The 18,628-nt window shown below is 43.7% G+C and overlaps 2 protein-coding genes and 1 pseudogene across 2 annotated transcripts in view; all 3 read left to right on the top strand.

Annotated features, from left to right (window-relative positions):
• Positions 1-18,628, top strand: part of LOC145523704 (olfactory receptor 9A4-like) — a 150,526-nt gene that overhangs the window by 83,726 nt on the left and 48,172 nt on the right. The window lies entirely within an intron of this gene.
• The window catches only part of KEL (Kell metallo-endopeptidase (Kell blood group)), a 138,330-nt gene continuing 129,677 nt past the window's right edge, over positions 9,976-18,628 (top strand). The window contains exons 1-2 of the mRNA XM_081534435.1: positions 9,976-10,103; positions 11,314-11,469. The gene's annotated coding sequence lies outside the window, so the exon portion shown is untranslated. The remainder of the gene's footprint in view (positions 10,104-11,313; positions 11,470-18,628) is intronic.
• On the top strand, positions 13,973-14,757 carry LOC145523948 (olfactory receptor 6J1-like; annotated as a pseudogene).

The following is an 18,628-nucleotide window of genomic DNA, read 5'->3' as shown; positions in this document are numbered from 1 at the left end:
CTCATGTCTCAGTCTTGGGCTCAAACCAGCCTGTGTGGGTAAAGATCCAGGGCCCCAGGGAGAAGGTAGAATTAAATGTGCTTGTGTGCACAGATGTATAGATGGAAGGGTGGTCACTGGGGGAGGATTGTTACTTAAGAAGGAGTGAATATGCAAAGATGTGTTCCGTCTAAGAGGGGGTCATTTCTGCTGCTGCTGCTGCTAAGTCACTTCAGTAGTGCCCAACTCTGTGCGAACCCAGTGACGGCAGCCCACCAGGCTCTTCTGTCCATGGGAGTCTCCAGGCAAGAATACTGGAGTGGGTTGCCATTTCCTTCTCCAATGCATGCATGCATGCTAAATCGCTTCAGTCATGTCTGACTCTGTACGACCCTATGGACAGCAGCCCACCAGGCCCCTCTGTCCATGGGATTCTCTAGGCAAGAATACTGGAGTGGGCTTCCACTTATTTCTTTAGTTTCTAAGTCTACATGAAGGGAGAGTCATTAGTCCCATGAGAGACAGAGTGTAGAGACTGTACTCATTTATGGGCCCATCTCCACTGGTCCTCAACCACTGCCCTCACCCGCCCCCGACCCCCCCAGATTCCTAAGGTAATGCTCAGCCATAATCCTTAAAACTGAGCAAGTTGTGTTTGTCTGAAGTGCAGCAAGTCAAATGCTGAGACTCAGGTTTTCAGAGGTGAAGAGTTTATTCACAAGGCAACCAAGAGGGGAGATGGGAAGACAAATCTGAAATCCACCTCCCCGAAGGTGAGGCACACATGATATTTATGAGTTAGAGCTGAGGATGGAGAGTGTGGGGAAAGGTGAGTGGAAGTAAGTAATAAGTGAGATGATGGAAACCAAGCAAAGAGCTTGTGAACCCATGGCAAAGAAAGCCAGACTCTTGATAACAGGAGTTTGAAGGGAAGTAAGGATATTTTAAAATTAATTTTTATTGGAGTATAGTTGCTTTAAAATGTTGTGTTGGTTTCTACTATACAGCAAAGTGAATCATCTGTATGTATATATGTATCCCCTCTTTTTTGTATCTCCTTCCCATTTAGATCACCACAGAGCATTGAGTAGTTTCCTGTTCTATACAGTATACTGGTTCTCATTCGTTAACTATTTTATGCATAGTATCAATAGTGTATATATGTCAATCCCAGTCTTCCAATTCCTCCCCTGCTTTTCCTCCTTGGTATCCATATATTTGTTCTCTATGTCTATGTCTGCACTTCCACTTTGCAAATAAGATAATAGATACCATTTTTCTAGATTCCATAAATACGGATTAATGTACAATATTTGTTTTTCTGTTTCTGACTTACTTCACCCTGTATGACAGTCTTTACATCCATTCATGTCTCTATAGATGACCCAATTTCGTTCCTTTTTATGGCTGAGTAATATTCCATTATATATATGTAACACATCTTCTTTATTCATTCCTCTGTTGATGAACATTTAGGTTTCTTCCATGTCCTGGCTATTCTAAATAGTGTTCATGGGAACACTGGAGTGCATTTGTGTTTTTGAATTATGATTTTCTCTGGGTATATGCCCAGGAGTGGGATTGCTGGGTCATATGGTAGTTTTATTTTTAGTTCTTTTAAGGAGCCTCTATATTGTTCTCCATACAAAGTAAGGATTTTGTTGCGGGGCACTAAGTGAGGGAGTGGCAGTCTCAGATTCACTCCATTTTGATCTTTGGGTCAAGAGTTTTTTAAGGGGAAGAACAAAGAAACTGGTGATTAATCATCATATGCTGTTTCTTAATCTGTTATGTGCTTTTGGTCTGGTGGCCTTTGACCTGAAGTTTGACCCTACTTAATCTGTGAAAGTCACTTTGCCCTGAAAGGTAACTCAGAACATTGCATAAACAGTGATGCTTATCAGAAACCAGTGACTCAAGACACTCGACCTTCATTGCTCCTTATTGATTAAGCAAACATGTGACCAAACAGGGCCTAGGACAAAAGGGAATAAAAGAGGAATGAGAGGAACAAGAACAGAAATCTAGGCATTAGTCTTAATTATAAACTAGTCATAGGAATCGGTTTCATAACTGTCATTCTGTGCAGGTGTAACTAAGCTACAGGCTTCTTTATGGGATGCATGTTCAGAAAATGATGGTATTAACATGTTATGAGGATGGAGTTGCTGACCCTCTCAAGTCAAAAGGTCACCGAGATAGGCTCCCAAGCATGCCCAGTTGGAGGGTCAGTGGTTCCAACCAGCTTCAGCCAGCCAAGCTTGAACTGGACAGCTGACTGCAAGTTCCTGGAAAACAACTTGGACAAACAGCTTATTGTTTAGGCTATGTGATGCTTGAAGGACATGCAAGGTTTTTGTAGCAACAGTTAAAGTGAGATTGATTGGTGAAGGCAGGTTGCAGCTCATTATTTACTGAGCAGGCTACAGTTTAATGGATCTGATAACTACCCTTGGTTTCACATTTACCTACCTACCATGTATTCCCCTCCAAGAAGGCTAGAAACGGACCACACTCTCCCTGAGCAGTCCCAAATTCAAGATTCTCTTCCAGGCAGATTTTCATCCCGTCAGCTTTGGCACTTTGTCTATTGTCTGTACTTTAGGAAGGGGAAAGACATCAGAGGATGGTGTTCTTTTTCTAAAACAGTGTCTTATGATTCCTGACTTTTCTCCATTTCTCTTGTTTATGGTTTATCCAACTATCCACTAACCCCCAGCAAGTGCACAAATCTCAGAATCTTCTCACAGGCAAAACAGCTTAAGGAAAATGTAGACAGAGTTTACATACAGCTGAGATAAATTACAGGTGCCTCGTCTTTACTAAGTGTAAGTTCAAAGAGGTCACTGGTGGGCTCCCTGCTTTCATTTCCCCTTTAGCGTGGCTTGGGGTCATTATTCATTTATTTTTTTAGTTAGGACATCACTCACCCTCACGTTCAGGAAAAGCTTGTTTACCTGTTAATGTTATTTCTCTCTGTTTGGCGTTCACTCTTTTTCTAGCCTTCTCCTCCTCTTCCCAAATCTATGAGAAAAATACGTTTTCTTGCTGCAGCTGCAAATCCAATCATGAGCTCTGCCCTCAGACATTTCCTTGGACTTTTGAGCAGCATCTCTTCAGAATCTGGGCGCTCAGAATAGTTACTTACGTTCGATTTGCCAGGTGTCTTACCTTAGTCAGCATAAATCAGGATCTCACAGGTAGTATTTCTCCGTTTTTTTCTCTTGTCCTATTTTTGGTATTTTTTTTTTGTAGGATGATTATCACAGCAGCTCCACTTTATTCAGCTCTTCTTGTGTTTTTTGTGATTACTTTCTAAATCCAGTTTCTTTAAAAAATCCCCACTCCCCCAAATTCTCCACCTCACCTCGGTCTCTCTCTACAACCATTTCTTTAGCCTCAGATGGATCACTCATAGCATTTAGATACATATAAAATATGTTATGAACTCCTTATAAATGATTTAGGAGTTTAAAGCCCTCTCCATTTTTATTACACATTATCATTTGAACATTAAAGGTATGATAATTGTGCCCATCCACACATTTAAGTACTCATGAACTTAATGAGGTATTTGCAGCTCTAGCATGAAAACACTCATTTTCCCCATAGATTGGGCAAAATAATGAGAATTCTAGAAAAAAGGAATGATAGATATTTCACAGAAGCAGACTGTTATATTTCCTTTAAATTCTTCCTTTGGATTCTTTCTTCCAGAACTTATACACATCTTCAAGGAGCTCTATCCTAGAATCAGTCTTTGCGATACAGGCATTCTTTTTTTTACCCCAACATTCTTTTTTTTTTTTCATATAAATTTATTTATTTTAGTTGGGGGCTAATTACTTTACAATATTGTAGTGGTTTTTGCCATACATTGACATGAATCAGCCATGGGTTTACATGTGTTCCCCATCCTGACCCCCCCCCCCCCGCCCTCCCCATCCCATCCCTCTGGGTCATCCCATTGCCCCATCCCTGAGCATTTGTCTCATGCATCGAACCTGGAATGGTGTTCTGTTTCACATATGATAATATACATGTTTCAATGCTATTCTCCCAGAACGTCCCACCCTCACCTTCTCCCTCAGAGTCCATAAGACTGTTCTATGCATCTGTGTCTCTTATTCTGTCTCGCATATAGGGCTATCGTTACCATTTTTCAAATTCCATATATATGCATTAGTATACTGTATTGGTGTTTTTCTTTCTGGCTTGCTTCACTCTGTATTATGGGCTCCAGTTTCATCCATCTCAATAGAACAGATTCAAATGTATTTTTTTTAATGGCTGAGTAATTTTCCATTGTGTATATGTACCACAGCTTCCTTATCCATTTGTCTGCTGATGGACATCTAGGTTGCTTCCATGTCCTGGCTATTGTAAACAGTGCTGCGATGAACATTGGGGTACACGCGTCTCTTTCAATTCTGGTTTCCTCGGTGTGTATGCCCAGCAGTGGTACCCCAACATTCTTATGTAAATTATGCAAATAGATGTTCAGTAAGCCTGGAATATTTCCTTCACAGCTCTATGGGGAACATACTCTCTAAACCAAGTCTTTGGGTGGGAAGATCTATTCTAGATCAGGGTATAGGGAGTTAAAGAGCAAAAAGAGTGATTAGGAGACCAAGAGAAGAGAAACCAAGTTTAAAATAGAAGAGTTTTGAATAAAGGATGGAGAATAAAGAAGAAAAGGCAAGAATAGGAAGCCTTGCTGGGAATTCTAATTATCAACAATGGACTCCAAAGTAAGGTTCCTTTTGATGAATCAACTATTTCATTATTACCTACAACTTGAAGCTTTCATTGGATGTACAAAGAACGTGATATCAGGTGTAACCATACTGTATCTTCTGGATATATGTAAAAACCTAATAATGAAAAACCAAGAAATTCCTCTTTGATTCTGCCAAAGTTCAAGGAATCTTGGAATAAGAGAAGTGTATCACTAGGGATTTAATTGAAGACAGTTGGAGGAAGAAAATAAGTCCAGAGCAAGTTAAGTACCAGGATTGAAAACCTACTCTGTTTTTGTGATGAAATAGAGTAGGACATCCCTAAATGACTTCTCAGTGGTATCTCTATTTCTGAGGGTGGGGCTGAGGGTGGTCTACAATCTTTGATTGGAGGGTAGCAAGCACAGAGAAGGCTCCCCATGGGCACAACTCATGATTTTGCCTTCACTCTGCACCTTATGCCATCTTTCCATCACGGCCTTAACAGCCAATATGCCTACCCTTTCCCTTCATAAAATGTTATCAGATCCCCCCTCCCCCGCCAACTTTGTTGCATGATCTCATGGAAGTTTATTAATCTTACTTCTCCTTAGCTATGCTTTTGGTTTCTAACACTTGGGAAGTCAAGGGGTAGGTGGGGTGTTCTTTTCACACTGTGCAGTTCTGGGCACCTGCTACTTCCTGTTGGGCTCCATTTGCATAGCACTTCACCCAAGTAATAGAAATTAACACATCACTTCGATGACAGGACTTCAGCTGTATACAAGGAGATCTGGGGACAGCATAAGCTTAGCTTAGTCACTGAATCCAATTAGACATGGTTCTGGCCTTTCCTGAGTTCATATCATCATATCTTTAGTGTGATGTCTTCTTCCTTTTCTACTGCTATTGATGAATTTCACCAAAAAACACACTCTCTGCTCTCAAACTATTTCTAGCTGATCTATCAGCTAATCTACCTGATTAGATTTTGCCTTCTAGGATTTCAAAAATGTTATTTAATTTTGTTCTTTTCTCTTATGTTTGAACATAGAATCAAACAGCTTTGGACTGTAGTGAAAAATGCCCCACTCTTACTATGCCTAATGATTCCCAATATTGCTTTATATGATTACATTTATAGATTGATACTTGTTTTATCATAGGCATCATGATCTTTCAGTTTTCCATGTTTGATTTTTATTATTTTCCCATTAAAATAATTAAGCAATTGCACAGACAAAATTGAACTATATCTAATAGGATGCTATATGAGATACTTGAAATGTTCATAGATCCATAGATATATGAACTTGGCTTTGTGAAAGGTGAGTTAGGTGTGTCCGTGTAGAGTATGTGCAAGGTCATGTCTATAAAAGTATGAAGTACACAAATCAAAGATTACTTGTTCTCTCCTCTTTGGGGGCTCAAATCCAAGTGCTACCTGCTAGATGCATCCTACAGTAAGGCTTCCTTTGTACTCTCAGCAGGAAAGTGAAAACACCAAGAATAGTTCCTTCATGGGGTTGTTTGGTGAATCAGATGAGACAGTGCCTATGGGAAGCACATAGCAAAGGTGTTATTGCTATGAGAGATCAGAAATGAGGGAGATGTCTGTAATTCCCTGAGTTTTTAGGCACTGGAGGTAATTACGTCCTCAGATTGGTGAAGAAGTCAGGGATGCTGATCTTGCTGATAAAGAAAGACAAAATGCCTTTGTGTTTGGTATTCAGAGAAATGGAATTCTAGGGGCTTCCCTGGTGAATCAGATGGTAAAGAATCTGCCTGCAGTGCAGGAGACCTGGGTTTAATCCCTGGAGAAGGGAATGGATACCCACTCCTGTATTCTTGCCTGGAAATCCCACGGACAAAGGAACCTGGCGGGCTATAGTCCATTGGTTTTGGTATTCACAAGAATGGAATTCTACCTCCATTAAAGTGTTTCTTTGCCATATTTTTTCATTTCTCCATAAACCTATGTGATATACTATAAATAGTACCTGTGTGTGCATGTATAATTACTATTTCACAGTTGTAAATAGGTCCTCAATTTCTTACTTTGGTTTCACTTAGATTTTCATAGATTCCTTCATCTATGGATTCCTCTCCCCTCAGTACCAACTTAGAAAAGTGCATTTAAGACACATCTCTCCTGCTTAAATGGGAAAATTGAGGCCCTGGAAGAGGATGCTCTAACGATCATCTCTGGGCAAGAGAGTAAACCTCACCCAAAGCTTGACACTCAGGTCCTGGTGATACCTTTTTTCTCTAAAAAAGGTGTTTTTACTGCTTCCACCATCTCTCTCATTCCCAGCTTATAAGAAGATAGTGGGTCCAGTTTTTCCTTCTTGGTTGACCAGAGACAATGATGCAATTTCTTAACTCATTGTCTTTTCTCTTGCACCGTCTGTGTCTAAAGCAACTGGAGCCCAATGCTTTGCCCCTCTTTCTCACTTCCTCACCCCAGAGTGCATATCCAGGGCTGTCAGGCTGCTCTGAGCCCCGTGTCCACAGGGGACGGCAGAGGGAGAGAGAGAGAGTGGTCACAGCTCCCCGGGTGGTCCCTGCCTGCTCCCTGGAGCTCACATTTCCCCAACCGAGGATGACGCTAGGATGCACTCACTCCCCAGGGGAGACAGCTGCTCCTTCAGAACCCCTGTTGTGCTACGTTCGAATGTGCTGAAGCCCAGAGTCAGCACCGAGGAGAGCTGGAGGCAGCCACGTTCCCAGTGCATTCTGGTTTCAGGTCTTCCACCAGGAGTGTCTGCAGGGATACAGAGAGAGGGGCCCGGCAGGATGGGGTGTCTCCATCTTGGTGTTGTGTCATTTCTGTTACTGTGGTTGTCTCTAGCGGTGCTGGGGTTCGGACCTGTGCCTGCAGGGAGTGTGGAGGGACCTCGTGGCTCCTTTCAACTCACTGGACTCGTGCTATTGTCCACTGGGTGCAGCCACCATGGTCAAGTCCTGCATCTGGACTTGGGTGGCAGGATGGGACCTGGCCTGGGTGAGTCCCCCGCCTTCCCTCCTGTCTCTGCCCTGCTCCTCTCAGAGCCTTCACATCACTTGACGTCAAGGTTGGTCATCTCAACCTTATTTACTGTCTGTTTCTCCAATTTGCCTCTGAGGTCTGGGGTTATTTTGTTCATGATATATGTCTGGAACCCTGGTAGGATCAAATCCAATCAGTCATTCAGTCATATTTCCTGAATGAATGAGTGAAGGATGGATGATTTAAGTTGCCTGTGTCCTCTTGCTATTGCTGATTTGGGGTTCAGCCACAAAGGTCCTGCTGACAAGATTCCACTCCCTGCACTGGTCTCATCTTGTCCTTCCTCTTGGGGAGAAACAAAGTCTTCTTCTGTGCCACCCACTCCTTCTGCTCCCTCCTGAGGGCCCTGGGTACAGGGAAAGCTCAGCCAAGATTCCTTCCTGATGTGTCTCTGTCCTCTCTTTGAGCTTTTATTTTTAATATTGTATTTTTATTTACTTATTTGGCTGCACCAGATCTTAGTTGCAACAAACAGGATCTAGTTTCTGACCAGGGACTGAACCTGAGCCCCCTGAATTGGGAGCACAGAGTCCCAGCCACTGGACCACCAGGGAAGTCCTTCTTTGAGCTTTTGTAGACCTTTCACTGTAAGGGCACATCTTCCTCTTATGTCATTTGGACTCCATTTCTTGCTGCTGCCTGGTTTGCTTGCCGGTATGCTGTTTGCCTCTGTCTTCCCTCTGTCACCTGCCCTTTGCAAAGGCCCATGAATCCTAAGGAGATATTCAGGTGGTTACTCTGTCCATCTCTCTGTCCCATGCCTCATCCCCACTTTTTCATTCACTGGAGAAGCTTGACATGTCCCAAGACACTGATGATCGGAATCATTGCTACAAAAACCCATGGTGCTGACACTGTCACCCGCCTCTGCATTCCTAATTATTCTTTTGAAAGAGTCATTTTCTGGGTTAGGAAGTGGTTTCAGAAGTCAAAGCACATAAGAATAATTCAGCCAGGAGAACTGAGAAGGTTAATGTGGCGAGAAAGAAAGAAGAATAGCCAGAAAGGGGCTTTCAGATTGGTCCCAAGTTTCTAGGAGGTTATTACATGAAAAAAACAGGTTATTATATCTGCTCTTTGACATTTAATAGAAATCTGACCTGTAAAACCTATAGCATGAAGGATTTTCATAGAGATGAACAGACTCTCTTACCAGTGAGGAGCCTCACCAGGAATAAGTAAGGGAAACTGAGGACACACTGGGGACCCCAGACTGTCAAGTACAGACAATGTGGGGCTGGCCCAGAGGATGCACTGAATGGCCAACCAAGGCCTTGGCCAGTAATGGTAAGGCGACACCTGCTTTGATGGGGCACTATGTCGTCTCCTGACTGAAGCTGAGTTTGCCTGGGTCACAGGGATGGGTCTCTGGGCCTGAGAGAGGGTCTATTCTGTAGCAAAGGCTGCCACAGAGGAAGTTATAGTCTGTAGAAGACCCTGATGCAGAGAAGAGTTGATTCTGCATTCATCTGAACCTTCACCTGTGTTAATTTGGCAGTATTATAAATACAGACTTGTAAAATTTACCCAACAAGTACAGTGGGTCCTGTGACATAATCCAGGAGGCTTGTCCTGAGCTGTGGGCTCCAGTTTCCTGAGTTGGCATCTGGGGAGCCACGGCTCAGAGTCTTAAATGCACATGAAGGGCCAGGCATGCATTGCGGACAAAGAGGAAACACCAGTCATTGATGCTGAGAGGGGAGGCAAGACCATAAACAGGGAGAGGGAAGTCTAAGGGTGAAAAGTCTTGGCAGGAGGAAGACAAGATGGATTGAGGTGAGGGTGTAATAGGAGACTAGTTTGAGAAGTTTGCTGGCCAGTGTGAGGGGGAGTGAAGCCTGCTACACCAAGTGGAGTTTTCCTAATTCCAGGGTCATCCCTGAATTAACTCTCTCACCTCTCATTTCAAGACTTCAAATATTTTAGAATGTACCGTCTCAGGATGTGATGTCATGGAAACCTATTGGGTAAGAAAGACCTTGCTCTCTGGGTGGCAGTGATAGTGAATAAAACATAAAATAGGCCCATGGGCTAAATTCCTTTCTCACTCATGCATTTATAACACCTGCTGAATGTGACACACTGAATGTGACACACGTCAGTATGGGGCCCAGTGAGATCACAATCAGGGAAGTGGTACGTGGAGGAGCTGTGGCCTCCTAGGAGACTGACCATCATGAATTCTTCACGAGTGATGTAGCATTCTAGGCTGGACCTCTCTCTGGTTCCACAGTAACATGTGACACCCAAGTGAAATCCTTTCTTCAAGAAAAGGGACACCCTTCCTGTCTCCTACCCATCACTATCTCCTACTCATCATGGATGGTCAACAGCCGATCATGGAAATTTATTCCTTAGTACGTTCTTTTTTTACCATTTATTAAAGAATAAATGTTTGCAGACCTAAGCAAGATACTTTGAATCCTGTGTTCAGACATTGATATGTTTTCAAATTCAGAAGATATCACATACTTGGCACTTTTGTTACTATAAACAAGTAGGTATTATGAGTGAGAAGACTCTGATTTCAAACCCCAGCTGTACATTTATTGACTATATGACTTGGGATGGAGATCCTTATACATTTTGAGATTTTTAATCACCTGTGATATGGAGATGGCAATTTTCACAGCCACTTTGCACTGTAGGAGCCAGTGCATGGTGGGCATTCAGTGAATGAGGTCTACCCATTCACAGCCCCTGGTCCACAATGCTGTAGTCAAAAATGCCTCAGCAACCAGAGTTCTTTTTTAATTTTGTGTCCAACTAGATTCTTCAGCTTCACTGGTGGCTCAGATTGTAAAGAATCCGCCTGCAGTGCAGGATACCTGGGTTCGATCCCTGGGTTGGGAAGATCCCCTGGAGAAGGGAAAGGCTACCCACTCCAGTGTTCTTGCCTAAAGAATCCCATGGACAGAGGGGCCTGGTGGGCTACAGTCCATGGGGTCACAGAGAGTCAGACAACTGAGCGACCTACTTCCTTACTAACTAGATAGTGAAACCTAATCTGAACTTAGCTGGGAGGCTATTTATTGCCTTTCTTTATTCTGTTCAGTGTGAATATTTGTGTATTTTGCTTCAGAAATAGTAATGTATTTGATTCCAGGGATTGGATTCTGAAACACACCTGTTCTCACCTTATCTTTCTCTCTTTGTTTTTAAAGATTTTTTTTTAATGTGGACCATTTTTAAAGTCTTTGTTGAATTTATTACAATATTGTTTCTGTTTGATGTTTTGGATTTTTGACCTTGAAGTATGCGGGATCTTAGCCCCCTAACCAGGGATCAAACCCACACCCTGCATTGGAAGGGGGAGTCTTAACCACTGGACAGCCAGAAAAGTCCCCGTTTTATCTGTCTGATGAGGAAATGTCAAGACATGACTGCCCCATTACCTTCTGTTAACGTCTAAAATGCACATATGCAAATAATCATATAAGAAAACATGAATTTTCATGTTCAAAATCTTTTTGCTCAGGACTAGGAATGAAAACTCAATAGATGACCTCATTCAATTGTTCAATCAAAATTTACAAAGTCCTTGTACTTTGTGAGATGTGTTGCTAGGTGCTGTAAAGGCTGTAAAGATGAAAAGAGAGACCTGCTACTGAGAAGCCAGGAATCCAGTGTTTGTAATATGCAAGCGAGAGTATGCTGTCTTCCTTGGTTTGGATTCCAGGCAGGACGGGTTCACCCCTGGAGAGAAGGTGAAGCTTCATAAAGGTGGGACATTTGAAATGTGTGTAGGAATGTGCCAGGCGAAGATGAAGGATGGGGTATTCTGAGCAGCGGAAGCAATAAGGAAAAGGTGTGACAGCAGGGTGGAATTAACTGTTTGGAGAATAGTAAGTGGTCCAGCTTGGTGGAAGCACAGAGTGTGTGGTAAGAAAGAGGTGAGGGTAAGGCTGGAGGGGAAGATGGGCAGGATGGTAGAAAGCTGGAACTGCCAGGGGGAGTTTGTGCTCGATTTAGCAGACAAGGGAAGGGATAAGTGTTGCTTAAAATACTTTTTTTTCTGATTGCTAAAATAATATCTGTTCAAATAAAAAGAACTTGAAAAGCAAACAAAATATATTAATATATATACATACATATACGAAAACATTTAAATGCTCATAATCCACCCCTAGCTGTTGTTGATATTTTATTTTACTTATTTAATAGTTTAATTAATTTAAATTATTGCTTATTTAATTTAATGCTTTATTTACTTATTTTTTTAATTTAAAAAATTTTTTGGCTGCACTGGGCTCCCTGTTTTAGTGGGTGGGCTTTCCCTAGTTGCGTGCTAAGGTTCTCCAGTTGTATATGCAGGCTTAGTTGCCCCATGGCGTGTGGGATCTTAGTTCCCAGATAAGGGATGGAACCTGCATCCCCTGCATTGCAAGGTGGATCCTTAACCACTGGACCACCAGGGAAGTCTCCATTGTTAATATTTTAAAATGAGTCCTTGCAGTCTTTTTCTGGATAAAGGTAGATGACTTAGCTAGTTTGATTAATTAATTTTGAGGGTAATGTATAAATGAAACCACACTGCTTCAGATTATTTGAAAAACAGTCTTTGGACATAATACTGTAGAAAAAGAAATATAACAGCAGTATATAGATAGGTTGGATATACAGATATGTACAAATAAGAAAGCCATTAAAAATGCTGCTGTGATGATTAAGATGAAACAAATCCTTGAACCTGGATGGTGTCTATGCAAAAAGAAAGGGGACAGGATGAGAAAAAACTATATTTAAAAGGACAGCAATTCAAGTGGTTTAGAAGGAAGAAGGAAAACTCAGAAATACCTTCCAGGTTTCAAGTCAGGGTGACTGGGGTTTTGGGGGGAATGGACATGATATTAGCTTTAGGAGATGATTATGTGTGTATTTTTTTCTGCCCATTTTAAGTATGTGGTAATGTGAGATGCGGAGAAGGCAATGGCACCCCACTCCAGTACTCTTGCCTGGAAAATCCCATGGATGGAGGAGCCTGGTAGTCTATAGTCCATGGGGTCGCTAAGAGTCGGACACGACTGAGCGACTTCACTTTCACTTTTCCCTTTCATGCACTGGAGAAGGAAATGGCAACCCACTCCAGTATTCTTGCCTGGAGAATCCTAGGGACGGCGGAGCCTGGTGGGCTGCCGTCTATAGGGTCGCACAGAGTCGGACACGACTGAAGCGACTTAGCAGTTAGCAGATGTGAGATGTGGGCCGAGAACAAAAAGGCAGATTCAAGATTCATTTACATTTTCAAGGTTTCTCTGGTTAAGGGAGAAGATGAGTTTTCTGAAGGAGAGACTAGAGAGACAAAAGATGGATTGGAAGAGAGATGTGGGGACATTCATATTTAGAAAATAGCAGAAGAACAGGAGCTAGAGAAGAAGCCAGCCAAAGAAAAGTCAGAATTGTCAGAGAATTGAGAGTAGAGTGGCTCTACAGTCAAGGGTGGAAGCTATTTCAAAACTGGGTGATTCACAGCCTGAAATGCCACAGAGAAGGCAAGAAGGATGAGGACTGGGCACAAAGGATGGAAAGAAGTCATGTATAAGGTACCAGATCCTGAGACATGGAAGTGTTAGTTGCTCAGACTTCTGGGCTGTAGTCTGCCTGGCTCCTCTGTCCATGGAATTCTCCAGGCAAGAATATTGCAGTGGGTAGCCATTCCCTTATCCAGGGATCTTCATGACTCAGAGATCAAACCCAGGTCTCCTGTGTTGGAGGCAGATTCTTTACTGTTGGAGAACTCTGCTAATAGCAGGTGTTATTATGATTAAATGCCTGTAATATTTGGCAGTGAGGAAGGGTTTACCAGACCCAGCCAAATGTCTTGCACAGAGATGGAGCTTAACAAATGTGTTGAATGAAATAATGAATGAGTAGGAGACAAAAGAGTCTTTAGGAGTGATGTTGATGTGTGTGCATGCTGTCGTAAGTTGAGTCTGACTTTTTGTGACTGCAGCCTGCCAGGCTCCTCTGTCCATGGGATTTTCCAGGCAGAGGTGGCCAGTTGCTAACTCTGTCCAGCAGAGCCAATCAGTTCCTTGCCCCTTGGGAACATCTGCCCTTGGGCATGCATCTCCTGGATGTTGAATTTGACTATGCATACAGGCCAGTCTGCTTGGGAAGCCAGGCCAGCCATCAGGGAGCAAAGTCAAGAGAGCGGCTGGTGGCCATTTCTCACTGAGACTTCCTGGCGTCTCACAGGCAGTCCAGAGAAGGGGCATCAAGTGCCATGAATAACCTCAGCGTTGTTAGGGAGTTTGTTCTCCTGGGGTTTTCTCATCTGCATGAGCTCCAGTCCTTCCTGTTTGCCTTCATCCTATTGATATAGGCTCTGATGGTTCTGGGGAACCTGGCCATTGTCACCCTCACGTGCCTGGACCCCCGCCCCCACTCACCCATGTACTTCTTCCTCTGCAACTTTTCCTTCATGGAGGTGCTGGTCACCTCCATTGTGGCCCCTAGGATGCTGGCTAACCTGCTGTCCCCTAGCAGGACCATGGCCCTGGCTGAATGCCTGACCCAGTCTTTCTCTTACTTCTCCCTGGGCTCCACCAACTTCCTGCTCCTCACAGTCAGGGCCTTCGATCGCTCCGTGGCCATACGCTGCCCTCTGAACCCGACCGTCATGAACACGCCGGTCTGTGTGAAGCTGGTGGTGGTCTGCTGGGTGGTGGGGTTCCTCTCCGTCATCTCCCCGACCCTACAGAAAACCCAGCCCTGGTTCTGCGGCCCCAACATCCCTGACCACCACTTCTGTGACTCCGCCCCGCTGATCAAGCGGTCCTGCTCCGACACCCAGCACACCGAGCTCACGGACTTCTTCCTGTCCTTGCTCTTCAGAGACCAGACAAGGGCCCCTCCCCGCAGCACAACAAGGCGGTGGCCCTGATGACTGCCCTGGTGACCCCGTTCCTCAACCCCTTCATCTTCACCTTCCGGAATGAGAAGATCCAAAAGGTCACGGAGGATACGTCCAAAAGGATCCTCCTCAGACACCCATCCACCCGCAGATGAGAGCAGGGAGCGGGGACCGTCCACTGCGGGTGGCACCCAAGTGCTCAGGCTTGGCTTCTCAGTCTCCTTCCTAGTCTCTCCTGCCCCCTCCGCCCCGCTGAAGTCACCGTTCACTCCACAGGGAGCGGATGAGTTCACGTCGTCCGAATGTCTCAAAGGCAGGCGTCTGTGAGCCTGCGCTAGTTAAGGAAAGGGTGATTTCAAGGCAGCTGGGGGTGAAAACAGTGTGATGATGTCAATTCAAATTGTAAAATTTTTTGATTGAAGTCACTCAGTCGTGTCCAACTCTTTGTGATCCCATGGACTATAGCCAGGTTCTTCCGTCCATGGGATTTTCCAGGCAAGAATACTGGAGTGGTTTGACATTTCCTTCTCCAGGGGATCTTCCCAACCCAGGGATCGAACCTGGGTCTCCTGCATTGCACAGGCAGACTCTTTATCGTCTGAGCCACCTGGGAAGGTTCAAACCATAGGCCGAAATACTGGAGTGTATAGCCTTTCCTTTCTCCAGGAGATCTTCCCAACCCAGGGATCGAACCCAAGTCTCCAGCATTGAAGGCAGATTCTTCACCGGCTGAGCCACAAGCAATTTCAATTCAAAGAGATAATCAAAATCAAGCTCTTGCACAGGGACTTGGAATGTAGGGAGAACTCAGTAAATATAGCTGTTATTATGAAATGTGCTATTCAGATCTACCCATATAACCCCCCACCCCCACCAGTCCTGCTCTATGGTTTTGTTCTCATTCCTTTATGTTTCTTTGTGTGCAGTCTTTTTTTAGGGTGTGTTCTTTTCTCAGGAATTGGTTTCAGAGTCTAGGCTGGGGTCCTGAAAGTGGTAGGTTCTCAGAAAAGAGCAGAGAGGACTGGCATCCTCAAAACAGAAAAAACTATGTGCCTCTCGCTGGGACCCCATTCGGGACAGCTCCTGGGACCCCCATCTGGGACAGCTCCTGCAGCAGAAGCACCGCTCACACCCAGGCTGCCCACTGCTCCCTCCTGACCCCCAGACCTCTTGACTTTTAAACAGAAATGACTCTGGGGGCCACTTTCCCATCCCTCTTACACAGCAAGGTCATGAAGGCCCATGCCTAGAAAGAAGGGCATGCCCTTCTCATTTTTAAAATTTTTTAATCCTCCCTCTTCACGCAGAAAAGAGGGGATAAAAGCTGGATTGCGGTCCCCCCCCCTCGCTACCTCCCCCTTCTCAAGGGCTAGCTCTTCTCCTCTCATGCAGAACTATAGATCCTACAGAACCACAGAACCCAAACGGAGGGCCCTCTGAGGCTGGGGTTCCCAGAAGTCACTTGGCTGGGAGACTGCCAGCAGCCCTGTGGGGAAGACAGAGGTGGTAGAAGGCAGATGAGGAGGAAATGGAGCAAGATGGGTCTTGTGGGTAGTGGGCTGGAGGGCGGATGAAGGAAGGTATCCTTGGAAAGCTGGGAATGGTTTAGGGAGTCATGGAAAGATAGTGCCAGTAGAAATGGCTTTGGAATCTGATTTCTTATACCAGATGTAATCTGGACTGCCCTGGAATTTGCAAAACAGGATAAAGAGTAGATTCAGACTTCCCCGGACTTCTGGAGCTAGTTCTGTTCACAGGGTTCTAGAGAGGCCCTAGTCATCATGTACAGTGGAGACAGTCACAGCTTGGGGGGCCACCCCTCAAACCCAAATTTGTGAAGAAAGAAGGTGGTGGGAGGAACAAGTGTCCCAGGGTATGTGGTCTGGGGGCCTGAGTCTCCTGTTATGACCAGGAAGCTTGGTCTCCAATTTAACTTTTTTTTTGTTTCAAATAGCTACCACAGGACACGTTCCCATCTGTGGCTGCTCCAAAAATGTGGGCAGGTACTTTTAATTCTGCAGTAAAGGCCCACTGGGAAAACATTTTTTTTTTTTTCATTCTGAGAACTTTCTCTCCTCTACGTCTCAAGGGACTAATTACTTACCATCCTAGCAAACTTTGTGGGAAAAAAACTGAAAAACTAAATGGGAGGCAATTATCTCCTTCTGATATGCAAACACTTTCCTTCAACTTTTTTGCTTCTCAGATAATCACCACACAAATCCACTCAGGTTTTCCTCCTGAGAGACTCCTTCCTGCGACTCTCATCTCTGCAACCTCCCTCTAAAAATTTAAAACTACATCTGCGCCTCTATTTCTGTTTTGCAAATAAGAGACAAATGCATAGAGAACAACTGTATAGAGGCCAAAGTGGGGAAGAACTGGGAGACTGGGATTGACATATATACACTATTGATACTATGTATAAAATAGATGACTGATATAAACCTGTTATATAGCTCAGGGAACTCTACTCTGTGCTCTTAGGTGACCTAAATGGAATGGAAATCCAGAAAAGAGGGGATATATGTATATGTATAGCCAATTTACTCCGCTATACAGTAGAAACTAACACAAGATTTTAAGCAATTATACTGCAATAAAAATGAATTTAATAAAATAATCTGTAACAAAAAAGAGTAAAAAAAAAAATAACCAACAGCCTGCAGCAGCCTTTTGCCCATTTTTCACAGTATTCCTGTAGGAATGGGCTCTCTGACTCACAAGTTTGGGGGAAGTTGTAAAGTGCTTTGTTCTGCTGCAGTAGTTGCGCTGTCATAGCCAGCATCTCACAGGCAGGACATTCATAACAAACTTGCCTGTGGTCCCTTGCTACTCAAATTGTGACCCCTGGAACCACATTGGCATCTACTGGGAGCTTTTTGGAAATGCAAAATCTGGACCCCACCCCAGACCTTCTGAACCTGAATCTGCATTTTTAACAAGACCCCTGGGTGACTCACATGCTCAATAATATTTGAGAAGTGTTGATATTAATACTAGAATATGCAGAGCATGCTGGGAATACAGGGAAGGAGTTTGTTAGATTGAATCTTCTCAAACATGGTGTCATTTGAATTGAAGCTTCACAAGTGCCAAGAAGGGGAAAAGTGAATTTCAGAGGGGCAACTTAATGTAGAAAGTAACATAGACATAAAAATGGCATATCGTGTGGGCAGTGCAAGTCTGGAGAGAATTAATGGAATTAATGAATGATCCCTGGAGAGTGGTCATGAGTCTCTTCACCTCATCAAATTCAGGTCTCTTGATTGGGGGGAGGGGGTCACAAGTGTCCTCTGAAAGATGCTTCAAGTCATAAGATGATGAACTTTGTAGTGGATATAGAGGGCTTTACTGTGGAAACTTTTGCATGCTAGGGCAATTCTACCATATTCACAAAGGTACTATTTACCTTCAGGGATGGAATTTTATTGCCTTCAATTTTGAAAAAGACCTAAGGAAGTTCATAAAGAGTTTAGGAATAGTTCTATTAAAGGGCAATTCCATGAGGTTTCCTTCTATAAGATATGGTGCTTGTCACTCTCAAGGAAAGGAGAATGACAAAGATGCTGGGTTGAATAGGGAACAAGATCTAAGGGAAAACCCCATGCAGAATGCTATGCTGATGGTCTGGAGCCCTCCTGAAAACTGATAGTTAAAATTTCACTAATTAAACATACTTATTATTAAAAGTTAAATAATAGACATGTGCAATGAAATAGATTATGTTAAAAACAAAGGTAATCAAAACTCAAAGCTCCTCATGATTTTACTGCCTTTTATTTTGTTTTATCCCACCGAAGTTGTCTGTGTTACTTGTATTGATATGGTGGAAATACTGGTCTCCAAGCTCAGTGATGTCATCTTGGTAGCTTGGAATTAGACAGACGGGAGTGAAACTGACAGCCTGGAAACTGGTGAATGCTGGAAGTCAGCAAATGCTACAACTGGAGGACCAGAGATTAATATTTACCAGCAGGCCGCTTTTCTTCCATATTCATTAGGCATAGTTGCAAGGATCCTATT

This window comes from Giraffa tippelskirchi, chromosome 10 (assembly GCF_054371585.1).
Source record: "Giraffa tippelskirchi isolate mGirTip1 chromosome 10, T2T-mGirTip1v1.2.pri, whole genome shotgun sequence".
In the NCBI taxonomy this organism is placed as follows: Eukaryota; Metazoa; Chordata; class Mammalia; order Artiodactyla; family Giraffidae; genus Giraffa; species Giraffa tippelskirchi.
The sequence above is the reverse complement of the archived record's forward strand: the minus strand, read 5'-3'. Positions and strand labels throughout refer to the sequence as shown.